Source organism: Mirounga angustirostris, unplaced genomic scaffold (assembly GCF_029215605.1).
Source record: "Mirounga angustirostris isolate CCGP_5_RB_7025 unplaced genomic scaffold, mMirAng1.0.hap1 SCAF_7, whole genome shotgun sequence".
Lineage (NCBI taxonomy): Eukaryota > Metazoa > Chordata > Mammalia > Carnivora > Phocidae > Mirounga > Mirounga angustirostris.
This window is the reverse complement of record NW_026991715.1, coordinates 30,077,047-30,092,346: the sequence shown is the minus strand read 5'-3', so window position 1 is coordinate 30,092,346 and position 15,300 is coordinate 30,077,047.

Below are 15,300 nucleotides of genomic sequence, written 5' to 3'. Positions count from 1 at the left end.
GCACTGGCGGGGGGGCCCTGCTGATGCTTGGGAGGCCGCCCGCGTGGGGACAGGAAGCCACACGGCCACCCCAGCTTGGACTGGCCCAGGGGAGAGTGGCCCCCGTTTCTAAGAGGCAGCCAGACACTTCCCAGCCCAGTCCATTTCTCTGAGGGCGACGAGAGCCCAGGGACACCCGCTGGCTGGACCCGGCCCTGTGGGACACGGAAGGGGGAAAGACCAGTCACCCCCTCCAAGAACAAAGCCAAGGAGTCTTCCAGCAAGGGCACTGAATGTCTTCACCCTACTGTCAGCCCAGCCCGAAGGGAAATCATATGAGTGGCTCAGAAATTTTTTTAAAAAGTGCATTTTTTAAAAAAGCAATTCTTGGAGGTAACCGAAGTACGGCCGCCTGATTCCTCGCGCGCGTCCTCTCAACTTTGCCATCCTCGGGCAGATGGGGCAGCAGGGGAGGGTGTCCTGCTGGGTGGAGGGACAGGGATCCAGCCATCACAGGGGAGGGGTGGGAGCATGAAACCAGTGCCACGGGACAGAAAGGGTGAACGTGGGTACCAAGAGACTGCTTCGAATAGGAGGCACGGCTCACTGCCCCGGGGGAGGGGGGGGGAGTCCTGTCATCGTAACCGCGTGCTTCAGCCTCGGGGCCATCTGCTGTGGCATGGGGTGAGCCTGGCGTTTGGGGCCAGGCTGGGGCACCAGGACATCTTACCCGCAGAGGTCAGGGAGGCAGGTCTTCGGTAGCCGTGTGTTATGTTGCTTTCCTCTGCTTGCTACTCCCAAGCGCCATAAGCCAGGGAAGGAAAGGGGGCAGGGAGGGAAGGCCTGTGGGATGGCCTCCAGGAAGCTTGACAGGGGGTCGCTGGCCCTTTCCTTGCTGTGTGGAGACTCACTGAGGAGGGGTGTAGAGGAAAGGGTTTTAAGTACTCAGGCCCCGAGGACAGACAGACCCAGGTATGAATCCCAGCCCGCTGTTTGTGAGCTGTATGAGCCCAGGCATGCAGCCTACCTCTCTGAGCCTGTTCCTTCACTGGAAGGATGGAGTGGACACAGCGTCTATCCCTAACCCATAGCAAATGCTCCATACATGGAAGCTGCACGTATTTCTCCAAAGCATCCCGTTAGGGCATCAGTTGCAACCCTTGCAACTTAGTCTCTGGTCTGTATCCCTCGGTTGTTCCGTGGACCCTGCTCCCTCCCTCTGAGCTTGGGGCAGGCTAGAGCAGAACCAGGACCGTGGGGAGGTCCGAGTGCTGGGCCAGGCTGACATCCCCTCGGTGGAGCCCCTTTTGGGGCTGATGCTCTCCATTTGTCATCAGGCAGTTTTTCTGGCTAGGAGGGCCAAGGGAGCCCCCAGGGCTGTGGGGCCACTTCCTGAGGCTGTGGGGTCGTGGGGCAAGGCTGAGCATCTCCCCTCCATTCCCCGAAGAGAAGGCAGCCCCCAGGCCTGCCGAGTGGGACCCTGGTATGGAGCTGCCCATCGGCAGGGCACAGGGTCCCGTGTTTGCCCCCCGCCGAAGTAGACTGAGAGGGGATGGAAGGGCCTGCCAGCCGTCGGGATCCTCCTGCCCACTCTGCAGGTCATAGGCACCGAGGCAGAGGGTCCCAGGCCAGTTTGGGAGCCTCGCCCCCAGCCACCTTCACCTTTTGCTGATGAGCAGGTACCGGGGCCCATTCTCCTGCTGCTACCAGCTCCACTCCCTCACACTGTGGCTGCACCAGGCCTGGGCAGCTCCCCGTGGGCTCCCGGCCCCCTGACGGGGAGGAAGGAGGCCCAGGGCTGGAGTACAGCTCCTCCCCAGGGGTTCTGTAGCGCAGCATGGGTCCCGAGGCACAAAGGCCGTGGCCCCTGAAGCCAGCATCCCTGGAGAGAGGGACAGCCAGCCTGCTGTCATGGGAGTGGCCTGCCGAGACCAGCAGGATGGGGCAGCAGGGCGGAGAACGTAAGGACGCGGGGATGGTGCCCGGGCTTGCCGAGACTGCCTGTATGGGAAGGAGACAAGATGATGGTGAGCCAGGCTCGCAGGTTCGGCCAGAAATCCGGGTCGCTGGCAACTGCAGGACCTCGGCACGGGTACTGGCCTGGCTTGCTGGGTGGGGTCCCAGACCTCTGGACAGAGGTCTGAAGGATGCCAGGGGGCCTGGGGCTGCTCCTCTTCCCCCACCCGCCCCCCACTCACAGAGCACCCGCAGCTGACGGTCATGCTGCAGAAGCAGCCAGCCAGGGCCTCTTCCCTTGTGCGTGGGTCTCGGGAGCCCCCACATGACCTGCCAGGAAGGACCAGGCTGGGAAAACTCTCCTCCTTGGAGCGATAGTAGGGGAAGAACCCGCTGGGCGGTTCTGGGTCCTCAGGGAATGGCACCTCTCTGATGTTCTGGTTTCTGCCTCGGTCCCTGCCAACCTCGCGCAGTGGGGCGGGCTCCTCCACAGCCAGGAGCTTCCCGTAGGTGCGGAAGAAGGGCAGGTACTCCGAGGCCACCAGGGGCCCATGCGAGAGGTCGAGGCTGCTGGCCTGGAGGTGCTGGGACAGGGGCTCTGGGCCGTCCTCCTCCAGGAGGCTCTGGGAGACCGAGACCCTGGGATCAGACTCACAGCTCTTCTGGGGTGACTGGGAAGAGAAAGGGGTTCCACCTGTTACAGCAGCCCAGCTTCCCTGCCCCCGAGGTTTGTCCCCGTTCCTGCTGACACTGGAGGCCAGAGGGGTCTTGCTTTCCAAAGCATAAACCTGAGTGCAGCTCTCCTTTGTTAGAGCCCAGCGGTGGTGGCCAGCCGTGAGTAGGTTACCCAAGAGCCCTGGAGGACCTGACCCCACCAGCATCTGCAGCCGGCCTTGCGTCCCTCTCCCCTGCTCGCTCCACTCTGTACACACCAGTCTCCTTGCCCTTCCTCGGTCATACCCAGCTTGGCCCAGCTTTAGAGCCTATGCCCAGATCTGCCTTTCGCCTCTCAGTTCAGAGGAGCCTTCCCTACCCCTGCATCTCCCCACCCCTGCCTTGAGTCCTGATCACTTCATCCCTCACATCTCCCACACTGGAATGTTCTTGCTCTGTGGTCTGCCTGTTCTGGTGTGTGGTGGTCTTGTCTGTCTGATGCTCCTGGCTCATGGCAGGCATGCAACTGATACTTTTCCAACAAATGACTGGGCTAATCTGCTAACTCTCAGGTCATCTCAAATTCCCTTCACTGTCCAGTCCAGCCACACAGACCTCTTGGTCCTTCTCACTCACCAAGGAGCCTCCCGCCTCAGGGCCTTTGCTAATGCTCCTGCCTAGAATCTCTTCCTTCTCCTTTTCCCTGGTTAACAACTTCAGCCCTTGGCTCCAGGCCACTCTCTGCACTTCTCTGACTTAGCCGCATCACTCTGTTGTTGACTCCCACCACCCTGACGCCCCTCATTCAGAGCACCCACTCCTCTGCTATGAAACATTCATCTGCATGGTTACTTATTAATATCTCTCATCTTACTAGTTACAAATTCCACTGAGGCAATGCCCATCTGTCTTCTGCATCCTCCGAACCTAGAACAGCCCTGGCACATGGCAGATACCAAATATTGGAATAAAGGAAAGGAAGGTGGGAGGGAGGGAGAGAAGGAGGAAGAAAGAGAATATTACACTGGGTTTGGCCAGGAACAAAGTCCTTGCCAGACTCCATGTCAATAGGAAGGGGAAGACATGTCTTGTGGTGAGGTTGGGGAGGGGAATGAGGAATTACTCCCCAGGCCCAGAGGGAACAGAGAAGCCCAGAGCACCTGTCAGTAACCTTTGTCCACCTTTGCCAATCAGGATCAGACCCAGAGCCCATGGGTACATGTGAGGTCCGGGGGGTACCCTGTGGACTCTGAGTCCCGCAGGAAGGACTTATGGTCTGGCCCTAGCCTTCTTGATCCTTGCTGGGGCCTCTGGCCTTGAGTTTCCCTCCCTGATCCCATGTCATGTGGTCATGTTGGTCCTAACTCCTTGTGTGCAGCTTCACCAGCGTAGTCGCCACTGGGAGTCCTAACCCTGGGTGAGAGCCCAAGGCCTGAGAGACTGAGAGCTCCAGAAGAGCAGGGACCAGGCCCCCTTCCCCTGAGTCCTGGTGCCCAGCTCAGGGCTCCCTGTGCTAAGTTTCCACCACTCCCTAGACACCCCATGGGCCCTCTGTAGTCCTCACTCTCAGACAATCCACAGGAGGCCCGTTCCAGCTTTGCTGGGCCTAGGAAACAAGACGGGCTAGAGGCGGTGCCAGGGTTTGAGGCCAAGTCCACCCTATTCCGAAGCTGTGACCTATGTGGTATTGTGGTCTGAACTGTGTGGGGGCACAAGATATGTACCCGGGGTCCCTGGGAATGCAACCTTATTTGGAAGTAGAGTCTTTGCAGATGCAATCAAGTTAAGATGAGGTCATACCGGATTAGGGTGGCCCTAAACCCAACAACTGCTGTCCTTATGGGAGAAATTTGGACCCAGACACAGAGGGAGCATCATATGACGTTGGGGGCAGAGACTGGAGTGGTGCTGCCACAAGCCAGGAGAGCAAGGAGCCGCCAGAAACTGAGAGGCAGGGAACACATTCTCCTTGAGCCCGCAAGAAGGAACCTGCCTTCAGAACTGTTCGAGAATGCATTTGTGCTGTGTTAAGCCACCCAGTTGGTGATGATTGGTTCGGGCAGCCCCAGGACCCTACCACATACAGGTGGGTCACAGGGCTGGTTGCATGGGTGAAGGGATTTGCCACAAGAATGAAGGTTTGCAGGGCTCCCCTGGCAGTACCTCTTGAGCAGCTTATGGGGAGAAGCCCATCACTAGGGCTGCACTGTCCCTGCAGGGGCTGGGTTCCCCGAGGCCTTACCCTTCCTGCCATCCCGCCGTGCTGACCCAGAGGCTCTCTTACACCTGAGTCTTCCCCACCTGGGCCCTGGTTCTGCTTCATCAGTGGGTTCTGGATTGAAGGAGGCCAGGTGTGCCCCCACCTACTCTCCAGAGGGGCTAGGCAAAGCAGCACGTGCCCAACGCCACGTATGCTGTCCCTCGGCCACCGCCTCTGGCATCCATCCTGGAGCCAGCAGTGGCCCCAAGTTGTGACATGATCAAGGCTAATCTTTAAACTCTGGCGAGAAAGACAAAGCTGCCCTTGGCAGGTCCCTTCCTCCTGGCCTGCTCTTCACCCTGGCAAATTCCCCTCTGCCTGTCAGAGAAGATTCTACCATGAAGTCACAAGGCCTGGTGCCAGGCAAGAAAGCCAGATGGCTCCGTTACCACGGAGACTCCTGTCCCAGCGCCCAACACCTGTGATCCTCACCTGCCTCTAATTCCACTTAATCCAGCTCTCCCCAGAGACTCGGGGGAAACAAAGGGGAGGCAGACAGCTTCGGGAATCAGATCAGCTCTCAGGGCCAGTGAGCTTGCTCGGGGGCTTGTGCCCAGAGACTCAGAGAGTGCCCCAGCACCGCCAGTGGAAGCTGAGGAGGGCTCCCCCCAAGGGTCCATGTTGTTGCCGAGGGCTGTCTGGACCCCTCCTTCCCTGGGTGCCTCAGCCCGTTTGGCTCTCTGCTCCTGCCTCCTCTCCTCTGTGGGTCTTCCCCAGTCATTCATGAGCACCAGGTGAGAGGACAGAAGAAGTGCTCATGCCGAACGCCTGCTTTCCCCCCACAGAGCCACCATCCCCAGCTTGGGTCCCAGGCCGATGCTCCTGCCCCGGGGGAAGAGACCAGCATTTGTTGTCAGCTACCATGCTGGGTGTTCCCCTCAGGCAGCCCTTGCTACAGCCCTTCGAGTCAGGAATGGTACCACTATGGTGCCGTGTTACCGTCTGGGGAGTTGAGGCTCAGCACTCGGATGGCCTTTCAGAGGTAGTCCTTAGCCCTAGGGCAGGAGACAGGAGCCCGGACACACCGCACAGGGCCACGGGACCCGGCCATCGCCAGGACCTCAAGCTTCTCCAAGCACAGGGTGACCCAGCCGGGATCCCCCTCACCCCTACCCTGGGCCATGAAAGCTTGCTTTTCTTGTTTGGTAGATGTAACTCTTTAATCCACATGGAATTTATTTTTTGTAAGTGGTAATAGATAAGGCTCTAATTCTATTTTCTATTTTGAGTTATATATGGTGATGCAACATCATTTATGAATAATGTATTCCTCCACCAACCTGATTTGAAATACCAGAGTAACCACATTCGAAATTCTTAACTATTGTAAACGCAAGTCAGTTTCTCAAAATTATTTATGGTTCTGTTCCTCTTTGTCTCTCTTGGTACCAGTGCTAAATTGTCTTGAGCTCTTTAGTTTTATCATGATTGTAATTCATTATACAGTCATATTTTTACTATTTTTTAAAATTTATTTATTTATTGGAGAGAGAGAGAGCGATTAGGAGGAGGGGCAGCGGGAGAGGGAGACAGACTCCCAAGCGGACTCCAAACCAAGCATAGAGCCTGAGGCAGGGCTCAATCCCGTGACCCTGAAACCACAACCTGAGCAGAAACCAAGAGTCAGACGCTTGGGGCGCCTGGGTGGCTCAGATGGTTAAGCATCTGCCTTCAGCTCAGGTCATGATCCCAGGGTCCTGGGATCAAGCCCCGCATCGGGCTCCTGCTCAGTGGGGGGCCTGCTTCTCCCCCTCCCTCTGCTTCTCCCCTTGCTCATGTTCTCTCTCTCTCTGTATCTCTGTGTCTCGAATGAATAAAAAAAAAAATCTTAAAAAAAAAAGAGTCAGACACTCGGCAACTCAGGCCACCCAGGTGTCCCCATTATAGTCATATTTTTAATAATCAGCTTTATTGAAGTCTAGTTTACATACATCATAATGTGTATTACTTACAACCTAAAAATCCACATAACAACCCCAAAATTAATATACAGAAATGCCTCTCTTCAGAGAGTCCCCCACCCTGGCCTCCCAGTCCCAAGCAACAAGTGATCTGAGTTTTGATGCCATAAGTTCATTTTGTCTATTCTAGAATGAACGGAATCACACAATCTGTACTTTTGTGTGCGGCTTCTTTTACTTAACATTTTGTTTTTAAGACTCATCCATGTGTTGGTGTTCTGTTTGCGCCTTTCTACTGAGGAGGAGGACACCACTGTATGGTATAACATGGTTGGCTTATCCACTCATCAGTGTACAGACAGTCCAGGTGTTTCCATTATCAATAAAGCTGCTACGAATAGTAACGTATAAGACTTTGTGTGGGCATAGTTTTTGTTTCTCTTAGGTTGATACCTAGGATTTGAGTAGCGTGATAGTACAGTAAGTGTATATATACTTAAGAAACTGCCAAACTGGGGTGCCTGGGTGACTCGGTCAGTTAAGCATCTGCCTTCAGCTCAGGTCATGATCTCAGGGTCCTGGGATGGAGCCCTGCTCTGCAGAGACTGCTTCTCCCTCTCCCTCTGACCCTCCTCCCCGCTTGTACTTTCTCTCTCTCTCTCTCTGTCTCAAGTAAATAAAATATTTTAAAAAACAAAACAAAAAACGCTGCCAAACTGATTCCAAAGCAAGGTTGCACCATTTTACATTACCAGTGGCAATTGATGTATGAAAGATCTAGTTGCTTCCCATTCTTGCCATCACTTGAAAATTTTGCCATTCTAGTGGGTGTGTACTGGTATATTATTATGGTTGTAATTTGCATTGATGACTAATGATGTTGAGCATCTTTTCCTGTGCATATTGTCAACTTATATACCTTCGTTTGTTAAGTTTTTTAACCTTTTGCCCATTTTAACAACTTTATTGTTCTAATTGAAGTACAACAAACTGCAGATATTCAAAGTATGCGATCTGACCAGTTTTCACAAATGTACGTACTTGGGAAACCAAAGTGTACACAATCAGGATAACAAACATTTCTATCAGTCCCCACAATTTCCTCATGCACTTTTGTAATCTGTCCCTCCCTTTCCAGGCAACCACTGATTCGTTCTCTGTTGATATAGACTATAATTCCTACAATTTTACATAACTAGAATTAAACACTCTATACTTTGTCTTCTTTTACACAGCATAATACTTGTGAGATTCCTCTATGTTTTTGCGTGTACCAATAGTGTGTTCCTTTTTTATTACTAAGTGCTTTTTCATTGTATGGATGTACCACGATCATTATTCCATTCTATGTAGTGTGTGGTTTTTTTCTAGCTATTTTGATTATATTTTTCTTTATCTTTCATTTTTAGCTGTTTATAATGTGTCTAAGCATCGTTTCCAATGACCTTATCCTTTTGGGGGTTTGCAGAGCCTCCAGAATATGTCAATTTATGTCTTTCACCAAATCTGGGAAGACTTTATTTCTTCAAATATTTTTTTTTTTGCAGTTGATTTTTCCTCTTCTTCTGGGACTCCAGTGACACCTTTGAGGGGCCACCTAGCTCCTGTTTCTGGTTTCCCACCCTGAGGGGCATGGATTGACCTGGGGGCTGCTCCACAACATTATTAGGATGTGGTGGGGGCTGGGTTTTGGAATCGAGCTGCAATGGTAGTGAGGGTTCTTGGTGACTCTCATGAGCTGGGAGTTCTTTCTGCCCCTTCTTGCTTTCCGTTCTGTGACTCTTACCCCTTCCCGATGTTTGTGACCCTGAGCAACCATCTGCCCCTCTCCAAGCCGCAGCTGCCCACCTGAAGTCACACAGTGGGAAGTGGGTAGGGGATCCTTGGGCTCTCCCCTCCCTGCAGTGGCTCCAGGACCTCCCATGGTGGGGTCAGATCTCCATCTGCCTCCCCTTCCTGACCTGCCTGTGCCCAGTCCCCCAGGATTGCCCCCTTCCTGCTCCATGTCACCTCCACAATACCTTCTCTACAGAATTAAACTTTTAAAAATTAAACTGAACAAATTTTTAAAAATTTAAGTATCTTTCCCACAGGTCCCTGGGGCTCTTCCCATTTTTTCTGATTTTCTTTTCTCTCTATTCTTCAGAGTGTGTCATTTCCATTGATCTATCTTAAAGTTTATAGGGTTTTTCCCCCCCCTCATCATCACCAGGCTGCTATTGAAATCAGTAAATTTTTAAATTTCCGATTTTGTATTTTTCAGTCTTAACATTTCCATCTGGCTCTTTTTTATAGGTCCTATGTCTCTGCTGAGAACTTCTATCCTTTTATTCATTCCAAATGTGTTTTTCTTGACCTAATGGAACATAGTTATAATAGCTTCTTTGAAGTCTTTGTTTGATAGTTCCAATGCATGGGACACCTTAGGGTTGGCATTCATTGTCTTTTCCCTGAAGAACTGGCCACATTTTCCTGGTTCTTTATATGGTGGGATATGGAATTTTATATGGAATTGTCCCAGACATTGTGAATGTTATGTTGTGTAGACTTTGGGCCTTGTATATAATCCTCCAGAGAAATCCATATTTTTGTTTCAGCACGCAATCAACTGAGTTAGGATCAAGCTACGTGCTCTGCTTTGCCTTCCGTATGTAGCAATTCAAATCTAAGTTTAGTTCTCTAAGACTATGCTATATTGACTTGGTTCTGTCCTTGAGCATGCATTATTTAGCTGCAAATTTACTATATGCCTTGAAATCAGGTAGGGTCGTTGGCCAATTTTGTCCCTTTTTTTTTTTAAGATTTTATTTTCTGGAGAGAGAGCTCGAGAGAGAGCAGGAGCAGGGGGAGGGGCAGAGGGAAAGGGAGAAGCAGACTCCCCACTTAGCAGGGAGCCTAATGCGGGGCTCTATCCCAGGGCCCTGGGATCATGACCTGAGCTGAAGGCAGACGCTTAACTGACTGAGCCACCCAGGTGCCCTGGTTTTGTCTTTTTTCAAAATATACTTGAACTTTTAAAAAACAAATATTTAAAATCCTATGTCCACATTCATAGAAACGTATTTTTTTGTTGTTTTTTGTTTTTTTTTTTTAAGATTTTATTTATTTATTTGAGAGAGAGAGAATGAGAGAGAGCACATGAGAGGGGGGAGGGTCAGAGGGAGAAGCAGACTCCCTGCCGAGCAGGGAGCCCAATGCGGGACTCGATCCCGGGACCCTGGGATCATGACCTGAGCCGAAGGCAGACGCTTAACCATCTGAGCCACTCAGGCGCCCCAGATCTATGAATTTTAACTAATGCATCTCATCAAGTAACCACCACTTTAATCAACATAGACAGTTCCATTATCTCCCCAAGTTCCCCCTTGCCCAGTGGTGTGCTGGTAAACCAGCTCTCAAAAACAAACAACACAACAGAACTAAGCCTTGATTGTTTGCTAATTTCCCTGGTGTAAATACTCCTGCCCCAGCCAGTTTCAAACTGCTGACATGGCATCACTTAAATGTGCAGCTGGGAAGAGATATGCAGCCCAGGCTCTCGTGAGCTGCTATAAGCCGCCTCAAGGGCACCACGCACTGTGCCCTTTGGCTGAAAACCCTCCTCACCCCACATGGAATCACCAATCTGTTTTCTGTCCCTGTGATTTTCCCTTTCCCCCAAAACTCTCGTAAGTAGAATCACATGCAAGTTCTAGTTACTCATCCTCCTTGAACACGATCTCTGCCTTCCTGACTCCCAGAGGTCATGGTGCTCTGCACGTGTCCCTTCCCTGCTGCATTTTAAATCCTGCAGAAAGCTGGGGAGATTTTAGGGCTCATTTCATTTGTTCCTTTCTCTCCTAGATCCCTGTCCCGCAGTTCCTGTTTTCCACTGTCTTAAAATAGTAGCTTCCTACTTTGTCCAGTTTTCCAGTTGTTCACAGTGGGAGAACAAATCCAGTACCAGCTATATTAACATGACTAGAAGCAGAAGTCTCTCTAACCAGTTTTTAATCAGTCGCATTTATTTCAGTAGTTACTCTACGCCAGGAACTGTGCTCATCAGTTGTCGTTGATTATGTCCTCTTAATAATCCTATCAGGATTATATACAAGGTGCCATTATTACCCTTATGTAAAGACAAGGAAATGAGGTTTAAAGAGGGTAATCAAAGGCCAGTAGTAAAGGGCAGCTGAAATTCAAATTTAGGCAGCTCGGCTCTGAGGCCGAAGTATTTAATCACTTTGCCATTGCAAATGATTTCAGGTGACACAGGTAAATAGTTTTAATTTTAACAGCAAATATATTTAATTTACCATAAATTAGAAAAAATAATATTGTGACATCAAAGCCACGATTTTTCAGATATTTCTGCCTGGGACAAGAGTAAAGTAGATTTTTTTTTTTTTTCAATAAAACGCCAAGTCAACTGACACATTGATTAAAAGCTGTAATCAGATATGGGGAGAACACACAGGTGACGTGAGAAGACCTGCACTCCAGGCCACATCCACGACACTTCACCCCTTCCGGTCTAGCCCCTGCATCCACGTGTGTCTATAGGTGTGGATGACGCTAACTAATTTCACATCAAAGGAATCACACGTCACCATGTGCTTTCTTCATTCCACGATGTGTGCTGGACTTAGCCCTTCCCCTTACGTACAGTTTAAAGCCAGCCCCTCAGGCCCTTCTGTGGGGTGGATGCTCCTCTTCACCTGCCAGGAGCTTCCGGTGACTCTTAGAGAGCCACCTCTTCATGGCTGCTACGCAAGACCAGGGCCCCAGGGTTTCAAAAACCTTTGGTGGCTCCCTCTTGCTCAGGAAAGCAAATCCAAACTGTATGGTCCGGTGCCCCAGGTCTTTTACAATCCAGCTGCCTCTCTGCTATGAGAAGCGAGTTTCCCCTCAGGCACCCCTAGCAGCCCTGGTGCATCCCCCCACTGTGCTCTCTTTCACAGGGGAGTCCCACTCCCTTCCTCCAAGACATGGCCCAGGTGGCCACAGATGCTCTCTTCACTTCTAGGCTGCCCTAACCCCGTACCCCAGACTGGGGGGCTTAGACACTGAAAGTGATCTCCCAGGTCTGGAGGATGGAAGTCTGAGATGAAGGTGCCTGCAGGCTGGTTTCTTCTGAGGCCTCTCTTGTTGGCCTGTACATAGATGATGGCCTTCTCCCTAGTCTGCACGTGGTCTCCTTTGACCTCATTTTACCTTAATTACCTCTTTAAAGAAACCTGATCTCCAAATGGTGTTAACATTCGGAGGTGCTGGGGGTGAGGCCTTCAACACATGAATTTTAGGGGACACGATGTAGCCCATAAAGTCCTCTGAGGTGGACTTTAGATATTCTAGATCCTCTTCTCCATCCTCAGACTTAGTCTTTTGCTTCCTCTAGCCAAGGGTTGGGGGCGTTTTCACTTTGCCTTGTTTTATGTGTTTGTTTGGGACATGAGGTGCTCAGACCTCTTCTGCCCGCATCCCTCAGGCTGGGGTACAGACAGAAGGGCCACCATCTCCCCGGGGGCAGGAACCAGGCCTCGCACTTCGCCAACACCCAGGGCTGCTCTGGTGCTATGCTGGTTCCCAGCAGGGAGTTCGCCTTGTGCCCTCTGGGTGCATGCGGACAGAGGCTTTTACATCCCAGCTCTGTCACTGAGCAGTATTGCTTTGGGGAATATAACCCAAGTCTCCAATGCCTCAGCTGTAAATCGGGGACAATAACAGCCTAAGCTTCTTATGAGAATTAATTTAGAAAGTAAGGTTAAGAAGAATGACTGACATAGAATAACCTGCTACCAAATGACAGTGATCATTATTGTCACCTCTCCTGTGAGTCCCCAAAGCTCCTGCCCAAACCTCCCAGCTAACAAGATCCAGACAGGGACATTAAGACTGACTTACCTGATGCAGTTGCCAGTACTCTGGGGATGTGGGACAGGAAACTCTAAAGTTTTAAATATATATATAGCTGAAAACATTCTATTATATATAAAAATAACCATGTCTCACACTACACCTTGTACTTATTTTTTCCTGTGTCTCATTTTAAAATACTAGTCATAAAGCCAATCAGCACTATAGAGACATTTTGTGACTTTAACACAAATTTTAAATAAAATGTACTCACAATTACTTTTAAATGAGGCAGAAAACCATCATACACCCTACAGTTCCCTCAAGACTCTTACGTGTAACTTTTAGCCTGGAAAAGAGACACTTTCCTAGTTATTCCACAAGGGGGAAGACTGATTCCATTTCTTCTGAAAGGTATCCATTGGGTCAACATTAAAGATCATTTAAAACTGGTATTTCTGGTGTGTGTGTGTGTGAGAGAGAGAGAGAGAGAGAGAGACTATTTCTCTCAAAGAAATGAAATTTCTCTATGCAAGGAAGATGCCATTTTTTTCTAAGCTGACAACTTACAGATGGCCGTTGGTTTGAAAACATATTTCAAAATCATTTACACACACAATCTCCCTGCAGTCAATCATGGAGGATTCTAACCAATGCCACATCCAGAACGTAAGAGCACTGTGGTTATCCACTAAAAAGTCAAGCAAATTATTTAAATTCACAGGGATGGAAAAAAAATCATCTTTTTTCAACATCAAACAGAAAACATTCTCTCTTTGAAAATGTAAATCCCTTAAATGTATTCAAGAATTTTAATAATCATCCCGGAAGACTATCCTATTACTCTTTGAAGCCCTTAAAGAATTTTTCTTAAAATAGTCACACGCTACTCAGGGTGGGGGAGAGAGGCTTTTAAGTGACAGTGGAGGTGGAGAGGCCCCATGGGTCCCCATGTACCTTTTTCCAGAAAGGAAGAACAGCCTTCAGAGAATCACTAGGCAAACATAGGGGTGAGGGGAAATCTTCTAAGAGTAAGGCACAGGATCCATTTCCCATCTGTTTTACATCTGGGGTTAGAAATAGGACTTAGAGCTCTGAACTACAGGGAGAGCCTCCAAGACAGTTAAAAACAGAGAGCTGAGGAGAACTTGGATCCCCCATGTGCAGTTTTGGTCCAGGTGGGGGTGAGGGCATTCCAAGCCAACGTGTTAGGCAAGCCAGAGGTAGAAAGTGGTTTGATGCCCAATCCTTTTGTGAGCTAATAACCAAGCATGAGCTTCAGCTCAAAGAACTGGAACTCCATCTGCGAAGAGAAACACAGAAGAATCAAGAAGATACCAGCTATTTTACTCACAGAAGCTTTTTCTGAGGAAATAACTGAAGATATTTACAGAGATGTAGCTTTAAGATATTTACCACAGTGTTGTTTCTAACAAGGAAAAGTAAATAAACAACAAAAAAAATATTTTAAAGGAAAACCCTAAATATCCAACAATGGGGGATTGGTCAGAAAAATTATACTGTACCCACACAAGTAAATATTATGAAACAATTAAAAATTATAACATAGAAATGTATTTGTTGCCATTGAAAAAGAGTCTTAATATACTAAGTAAAAGCTGGTTATGAAACAGTCTATACCGGATATATATATATATATAGTGGTAGATTTGCAGATGTTCATAATTCTCTTTTTGTTAATTATTTCCACCCTATTAAAAATACTATATAAAATACACTATAGACACTATAGAAAAGTCACATAAAAAAGATAGAACCCCAAATTCCTATCAAAATCCCAGCAAGATATTTTGTAGCTTTATAAGATTATCCTAACATGTATATGGAAAGACAAAGGAACTAGAATAGCTAGAATAATTTTTGAAAAAGAATAAAACAGAATCATTCTACCTGATTTCAAGATTTACTATGTACCTACAGCAATGCGTATCGCTGGAGACGCATTCAGATACCCAGAAAAAGATTCACACAAATATGCCTGACTTTTGACAAAAGTTTAAAAGCAGGGACACCTGGGTGACTCAGTCGGTTAGGCGTCCAACTCTTGATTTCAGCTCAGGTCATGATCTCAGGGTCGTGGGATCAAGCCCTGTGTTGGCCTCCTGCTGGATGTAGAACCTGCTTAGGATTCTCTCTCTCTCTCTCTCTCTCTCTCTCTCAAAAAAAATGATCCTCAACCTAAGTCTCTTGTCTTAATATGAAAATTAACTCAGAACGGATCACAAACTTAAATTTAAAATGTAAAACTATAAAACTTTTCGACAAAAAAATAGAAGAAGATCTTCAGGGATTTCTCAGATATAAGATCTAAAGCACAATCCCTCAAAGGAAAAACTGGTAAATTGGGCTTCATTAAAAATAAAAACTTTGCTCTGAAAAAGACCCTGCAAGAGGATGAAAAACAAGTCACAGAGTGGGAGAAAGTATTTGCAAACCACATACAGGACTGAGGACTAGTATCTAGACCACATAAATATCTTGCAAAACCAAACAGTAAAAAAACCAGAGAGTCCAACTAGAACGTGGACAAAAGACAAAAGCCATTTCACCAAACAGGATCTACTGATGACCAATAAGCACATGAAAAGACGTATGTTATTAGCCATTACAGAAATGTAACCTCAATCACAATGAGATTTCACTATACATCTGTCAAAATAGCTAAAATAAAAAATAGTGACGACACCAGATGCT